Genomic DNA, 8,055 nt, shown 5'->3' with positions numbered 1-8,055 from the left:
TTCCCTGGGCCTCCACCCTTCTTCCCTGGGTCTCCACCCTTCTTCCCTGGGCCTCTACCCTTCTTCCCTGGGCCTCCACCCTTCTTCCCTGGGCCTCCACCCTTCTCCCCTGGGTCTCCACCCTTCTTCACTGGGCCTCTACCCTTCTCCCCTGGGTCTCCACCCTTCTTCACTGGGCCTCTACCCTTCTCCCCTGGGCCTCCACCCTTCTCCCCTGGGCCTCTACCCTTCTCCCCTGGGCCTCCATCCTTCTTCCCTGGGCCTCTACCCTTCTCCCCTGGGCCTCCACCCTTCTCCCCTGGGCCTCTACCCTTCTTCCCTGGGCCTCTACCCTTCTCCCCTGGGCCTCTACCCTTCTTCTCTGGGCCTCTACCAGTGATGGCGAACCTATGACACGCATGTCAGAGGTGACACGCAAACTCATTTTTTTGGTTGATTTTTCTTTGTTAAATGGCACTTAAATATATAAAATAAATGTCAAAAATAAAAGTCTTTGTTTTACTATGGTTGCAAATATCAAAAAATTTCTATATGTGACACGGCACCAGAGTTAAGTTAGGGTTTTTCAAAATGCTGACACGCCAAGCTCAAAAGGTTTGCCATAACTGGCCTCTACCCTTCTCCCCTGGGCCTCTATCCTTCTTCCCTGGACCTACACCCTTCTCCCCTGGACCTACACCCTTCTCCCCTGGGTCTCTACCCTTCTCCCCTGAGCCTCTACCCTTCTCCCCTGGGCCTCTACCCTTCTTCCCTGGGCCTATACCCTTCTCCCCTGGGCCTCTACCCTTCTCCCCTGGGTCTTTACCCTTCTTCCCTGGACCTACACCCTTCTCCCCTGGTCCTCTACCCTTCTTCCCTGGGCCTATACCCTTCTCCCCTGGGCCTCTACCCTTCTCCCCTAGGTCTCTACCCTTCTTCCCTTAGATCTTGGCCTCTGCTCCGAAGGTCTTTCTCTTCTTCCCATGAGATGTGTTGTGACAGGACTCTCTTTTGGAGACTTCTTTCTGTGGCATGTTTTGTGCCCCCACGTTTTCTTTGCTGGGAGCTTTTTTTCTACTGGGACCAGTAATGGAATTTCGTCTCCGGATTTGTCTTGCACTTTATTTGGGGCTTTTATTCTGTGGGTCTCTTTCTTTTCAGGCTTGCGGGGGTCTCTTTCTTCTGGGGTCCAGGATCCTTCTCTGGAGAAACACTAATTTTAGGAGCAGCCTTCTCTGTAGTTAGGCTTGATGCAGCCTTTCTAGCCTGTTTCATAATTCTTCTGTCTCTTTTCTTCTCCTTTTATTTTTCATTATGTTCTTTTTGTCTCTGTATTTTCTTTGCTTCTTTTTTCTTCTCACCAGGAGTGCACATTCTTTTGGCTTCATCCTGACTGCTGACAAATGAAGAAAAGATGGGAAGGGTAACCGATTTCTGGGTTTTCGTGTACAAGAGTTCACTTGGGCAAATTCTGTGAAAGCCTTCTCCGGACAGCAACATGTTCTCGATGATGTGCTGAGCCTGCATTCCAGTGTGGCCGATGCATATAGGGCTGAAGTGCTGCAAGAACCACGTTTAGAGGAGTTTAAGACAGTTCTGCCTATCGATTTGTTGATATCTCTGGAGAGATTTTTGGCTTGAAGGTTTACAGGTTCTGGAACTTTCTTTCTCTTACAGAAATGTCTCCCGTGGTGCGAGGGTAAGAGCCACCTGATTCTTGTGTCAGTCAGTAAGGAAGAAATCAAAGCTGCCCACCAGGCAGAACTTGGCCTGATGGGTTTTATACTCCTTTTTAAAGTTTGGAGGGGGATCAGCTGAGAAATAGATTTAATTCCATGCTTATTCAAAAGCTTCTTATAAAAACGTTCTGTCCTTCTAGGAGTTTCATTGAGTTTGTCCTTCATAAATAGATACATGCTAAATCTGACCAGGTACCATGAGGCAAGGACAATTTGACCCTCAGTTCTTTTCTTGGAATTTTCCATAATACTACCATTAAAAATAAATGGTTTCCTTCTCATTCAAAAGCAACCCTTTAGTGTTTTTCCTGGACCTGTAATGTGCCAGCAGAGCTTCCACTGCCTCTCTTTTTCAAACGATTTTAAAAACATTTTATTTCAGAAAATTTCATCATATGCAAATGTAGAGAGGCTGTTACAGTAAACCTTCTGTACCCCGTTTTGACAATTATCAATCACCTAATCAATACTAAATAAAAAATGATTTTGCAGAGACTTGTTTCATCTCTTCAGACTGCACTAAATTATAAGATTAGGTGTCCAATTTGCAACCTAGGTTTTAAACTATATCACAACTCCAGGAGAGAATTTTACTAGGTTTCTGGTAAATCAGGAAGTAGCCTTGGAAGGACGCTTTCCATGGACCAGAGCTGACAACAGAGAAGAAATGAGTTGCCCAGGAGGCCAGACTGAATTAGAAAATTCCCAATTGTTATATATATTAATTGGATATAAAATCAAATTAGAAGAGATTGAAATTATCCAAAATTGATTAAAAATAGCATAGCCTCAAGAATACTCAATTAATGGTGAGTTGTTTCTCTTTTTTAATTGCTTTAATTATTGTTTTAAAAGGTGATTTTGAAAAGTAATAAATCTGGAGAAAATAATAAAAATCCAAAATATATTTTGGTATCTGAGAACTGGGGAAAGGAGCTATTGCCTGCTGTGTTCATTAAGTTTCAGAGAAGAAAGTTGAAATTAGCAAATCCTTAACAAGCCACTCTGGCAGGAAGCTAATTTTTGATTAAATAACATGATTATAGCATAAGGGAGTTTAATTCCTAGAGAGATATTGGATGACATCCAAATATATTATTTATTTCTAAGAATTAAAGAACTTAAAATAGAATAAAATTATACTTTAAACAAAAATTTTTTAATATACTTAAAAATTGGTAGCAACTAGTGACCTCTGGTTGTTATTTAAGTATTAAACATCAGCATGGGTTTGGCAATGTATTTCACAGTAATGTATTTTTTAACTTTTGTTTCAAGTATGGCAAAATTTTCCACTGCTGATTTGAATGCACACATAACATGAGGCCCACACTCCAGAGAGAATGAGTTGATAGTAGTAATGGGGGGGGGGGGGGGGAAGACAAGTATTAAAAGATTTAGATGCTAGCTTCAACTTTTTTTCCTCATGCTTATATCTTTGGACCTCAAAATCTTTTATGTAAAAAATATTGAGCTAAATGAAGTAAAATAGATGACTAAACTAAAATTAAAATAATATTCTCTTATAAGCAATATGAAAATAATTAAATTTAAATGGTAGTTTAGTTTAAGCCTCTATTTTCAAAACGGAATGTACAGAAAAGCTCTATAGTGATAAAAGCTCTCTATCCTCAGCTGATATTCAGATGGGGTATGAGGGCGGGAAGGTATGTGAGATATATGTTGATGTATGATAATGTTATACTATACTAGAGGCCTGATGCACGGATTTGTGCACATTGAAAGGAAATTAATTAGAAGGTGGCCAGCGGGGTGGGACTGGGCGAGATGGGCCAGACACACCTTGGAGCCAACCTCCCGTGGTTCCTCCCCACCTGGCCGCACCTGGGGTGGTGCTGGGGTGGCTCTAAGAGTGTCTGTGGAGTGAGCAGTGTCCCTCAGCCTGGCCTGCGGAGATCTGGCTGAAACTGGCAGTCAGACATCCCCGAGGGATCCCGGAGTGTGAGAGGACACTCTGCAAAGTTGCTGTTGCTCGGCAGCTCCTGCATTGAGTGTCTGCCCCCTGGTGATCAGTGTGCGTCATAGCTACTGGTCGAAGCATCTGTCCCCTGGTGGTCATTGTGCATCATAACTACTGGTCAGCTGGCTATTTAGCCTTTTATATATATAGATGACATCACCCAAACAGGCTTTATTCCAAAGAATAAAATATATATACTCAACGTAAGCCATTCTCACATATTTTACTAATTATTAAATCTGTACTAACACCTCTTATTAAACATTTTATTGTAAATCCAATTAATATTCTCCATGTGGGAATCATTACTTCATTATGAATCCAAATAATGAAATTTTGAGAAACAATTGTGACTGTCCTGGATTATTTCATATATTTTGGGACAAGGCCTGCTTCATTACAGTTGCTGAGTAGGAAACAAAGCACTCTAGATCCGTGGTTGGCAAACCGTGGCTCGCGAGCCACATGTGGCTCTTTGGCCCCTTGAGTGTGGCTCTTCCACAAAATACCACATGCAGCGCCCTGACCCGTTTGGCTCAATGGATGGAGTGTCGGCCTGCGGACTGAAGGGTCCCAGGTTCGATACAGGTCAAGAGCATGTACCTTGGTTGCGGGCACATCCCCAGTAGGGGGTGTGCAAGAGGCAGCTGATCGATGTTTCTCTCTCATCGATGTTTCTAACTCTCTATCCCTCTCTGTAAAAAATCAATAAAAAAAGAAAATACCACGTGTGGGCGCGCACGGACAGTGCGACTGAAGCTTAGTGGCCCGTGCGCAGAAGTCGGTATTTTGTGGAAGAGCCAGTATTTTGTGGAAGAGCCACACTCAAGGGGCCAAAGAGCCACATGTGGCTCACGAGCCATGGTTTGCCAAGCCGAAGTTTGCCGACCATTGCTTTAGATCAATGGTTCTCAGAGTATGGTCTCTGGATCAGCACTCTGGGAATTTATTATATGTCAATATTCTTGGATCCTACCTCCATATCTAATAAATCAGAAATTCTGGGAGTGGAACCATGATATCTATGACAAGTTTACTAGGTCATTCTGAGGCACACTAAAGTTTAATAACCACTCCTCTAGATATTTTATGTAAGAATAAATTAAATACAGATTAGGTTCTTACAGAATCATTGAGAAGGTACAGGAGCAAGCTCTGAACTGGGCCTCCAGAAATAAAGACAGGACAGAAGTGAGCTACTAGGGAATTACCACCTCAGAGTCCTCTACTGGAAAACAGATTTCAAGAGCATATGCTGTGACTGCAGAGGGTGTCAGGATGCTGAAAATAAGGAGCCACCATTACTACGGCTACATCTGTGCCTCTCAACACCAGAAGCTCGAGAATGGAGCCTGAGAAGCACCTCCCATCTCCATGACCTTGTTTCTCACAGAACAATATTTAAAGGGGACAGAAAGACTGTGTCTGTCTCCCAAATCTCCCACCAGTACACATGACTAATAAATCCTCCTGTCTAACCAGAAACAGAGCTACATGGGTATAACTTAGTGCTAGTATGGGCATCCAATGGGCAACATAGTTAAATCACTACCTGGACATTATCCATAGTGCCTTGAAGTTGGGACTAGAATTATCATTTCCTTTAATCACTATGTTGAAACATAATATAAGAAATCCAGAAAAAACAAAACTTTAAAAGCAATTAAAATATTGAAAAGAGATCACTATTAATTTGTCACATGTCATTATCATTGTTTAAGAATTTATACACTTGTATATTCATTAGTTAAACTTAGAAAGTAAAACTATGCCCAGCTATGCCTTAGGAAAACACACCTAAGAAATTTATATAAAAACTAGAGGCCTGATGCACGAATTTGTGCATGGGTGGGGTCTGGCCAGCCCACCCCGGGCCAGCTAGCGGGGAGGGTCCACGGGAGGTTGGCCAATCAGGGTGGGGGTGGGCTGATCAGGGGCAGGGCCAGCTGGGGAGAGGGGCTGTGGGCAGTTGGCCAGCTGGCCCTGCTCCTGATCGGGGTGTTGGGGGGGGGCAATTGGGGCCGCAGTGCACATCAAAGCAACCAATCATTCTGGTCATTCCAGTCATCCAGTGTTCCGGTCACTTGGCTTTTATATATATAGATGACCGATGGATGGATAGATAGATAGCGATAACTTAAATATGTACTAGAAAACTATAGTGCTTTACTCCTTATACACTATAATTGAGGCATAAGAGAGTATAATATGTTCATTTACTTTTTAAAAAATCTTTATTGTTGAAAGTATTACAGATGCCCCTCCTTTTCCCCCACTGATCCCTTATAGCCCACACCTGTATATACACTGAGTTTCAAAATTATAAAATGCTATAGTTCATAGCTGAATAATAAGTTAAAAAATGCATGTATATCTTCTAACTCCTAGGCCAGTGATGGCGAACCTTTTGAGCTCGGCGTGTCAGCATTTTGAAAAACCCTAACTTAACTCTGGTGCCGTGTCACATATAGAAATTTTTTGATATTTGCAACCATAGTAAAACAAAGACTTATATTTTTGATATTTATTTTGTATATTTAAATGCCATTTAACAAAGAAAAATCAACCAAAAAAATGAGTTCGCATGTCACCTCTGACACGCATGTCATAGGTTCGCCATTACTGTCCTAGGCCAATGATTATTCCAACACACTTTAATGCCCTATGTGTTTTCTGAGAATTTTTAAAACAGCAACACAGAATGATAGAAGAAAATGGGTACGGAGCCAAGGACAGGAAAATGGTGCGAGTGTATGGCAAACAGGAATAAAACGGTGGCCTGGAGAGGAGTTTTAAATGACAGATCAAATTCACATGAAAATATTGCAAACAGAATACAATTCCAGGTATATTTTTGTATTAGTCAAGACAGGCTTGGCTATGTGCTGAGATAACAAACAACCAAAACATCTCAGTCATTTAAAACAATAAAGGTTTATTTCTTGTTCCATTGAGGGATGCCGAGGCATACTTCTTTAGGAACTCAAGCTGATGAGTAGCCATTAAATGTAACATTGCTCATCATCAAAGCAGATGAACAGCACACTCTAGAGAGCCTCTTACTGCTATTTAAATGACACACATCACAACGGCTCGTACATCATTGACCAGAATAAGTCACATGGTCTCCCCCAACTACAATGGAGCTAGGAAGTGCAATCCTATCACATGCTTCCAAGGTGGAAAGAAATAGTTGGTGAACAGCATTAATAATTACCACAATTATTTTCAAAGCCAAATTTATAAAAAACGCTTTATCAAGAACTTGCAATTGAAGGTCATAGACAGCCGGTTAGGGTAGATGAAGCAATGTTGATATAAACTTGGTACTTGAGTAACCATTTTTCCATCATAGTCATAGAGAAGCAGAAGAAGCCAGTCTACAACGAAAGAAAAAGTGACACAGATACTCAAAACAAAACAGAGAAGTGACAGATTATAACTGGGTGTCCTGATGGTTTTCTTAATCTTGACTCCAGTCATTTGGGAGCCCTAGTTGCCCTTGTGTTTCATTAGATAACTCAATGTCTATGATTACATTTCCTAGTTTTTGTAAATTTATTCCAGTTGGTTTATGTTGTTTGCAATCAACAGAATTTTAATTAAGGCAATGATACTAAATATTTCTTTACTATTTCTCTATCAAGTAAAATACATATAGAGCCTAATGCAGTATAGTACTGAAATAGTTCCTCACATTGCTGGGCCTTATTTTATATCCCCTACACAAAACATTCAATACATAAAATTATTTTGAATTTGGAATTACTATTACAATATTAAAGAAAGGAATATGATGGTATTAGATAATTTGGATATTTTCCTCAATGTTAAAAAATTGAATTCTGCCCTGACCAGTTTGGCTCAGTGGATAGAGAGTCGGCCTGCAGACTCAAGGGTCCCAGGTTCGATTCCGGTCAAGGGTGTGTACTTTGGTTGCGGGCACATCCCCAGTAGGGTGTGTGCAGGAGGCAGCTGATCAATGTTTCTCTCTCTCATCGATGCTTCTAACTCTCAATCCCTCTCCCTTCCTCTCTGTAAAAAATCAATAAAATAAATTTTTAAAAAAATTGAATTCTATTCATATAAATGAATACCAATGAAAATAAATTGTCAATTTTAAAGTGTTCTGTTATTACAGAAACAAACAAACAAACTATAACAGGTTTTTTTAAAAAAACTGAGAAAGTACCAAAATGATCAAGCAGCCCTATGTAATATTTAAAATATTAAAACAGAATTTACATCAACCAGAGAACAAAATATTAGAATATATAATGGTATTGAGAGAAATAGAAGACAGAAAGCATTTAAAAGTGTTCAAATCATACAAACAAAAATGTTCAAATTCAGAAA

At 40.7% G+C, this 8,055-nt stretch overlaps 1 pseudogene across 1 annotated transcript; it reads right to left on the bottom strand.

Annotated features, from left to right (window-relative positions):
• Positions 1-883: 883 nt before the first annotated feature.
• On the bottom strand, positions 884-5,259 carry LOC308513874 (ribosomal L1 domain-containing protein 1-like; annotated as a pseudogene). The gene is made up of 2 exons: positions 5,252-5,259; positions 884-2,065 (listed from the first exon to the last, which is right to left on the bottom strand). The product of its transcript is annotated as a ribosomal L1 domain-containing protein 1-like (transcript).
• Positions 5,260-8,055: the final 2,796 nt, after the last annotated feature.

Source organism: Myotis nattereri (genome assembly GCF_964212035.1).
Source record: "Myotis nattereri genome assembly, chromosome: 2".
NCBI classification, from domain to species: Eukaryota; Metazoa; Chordata; class Mammalia; order Chiroptera; family Vespertilionidae; genus Myotis; species Myotis nattereri.
This window is presented reverse-complemented; position numbering and strand designations above follow the sequence as displayed.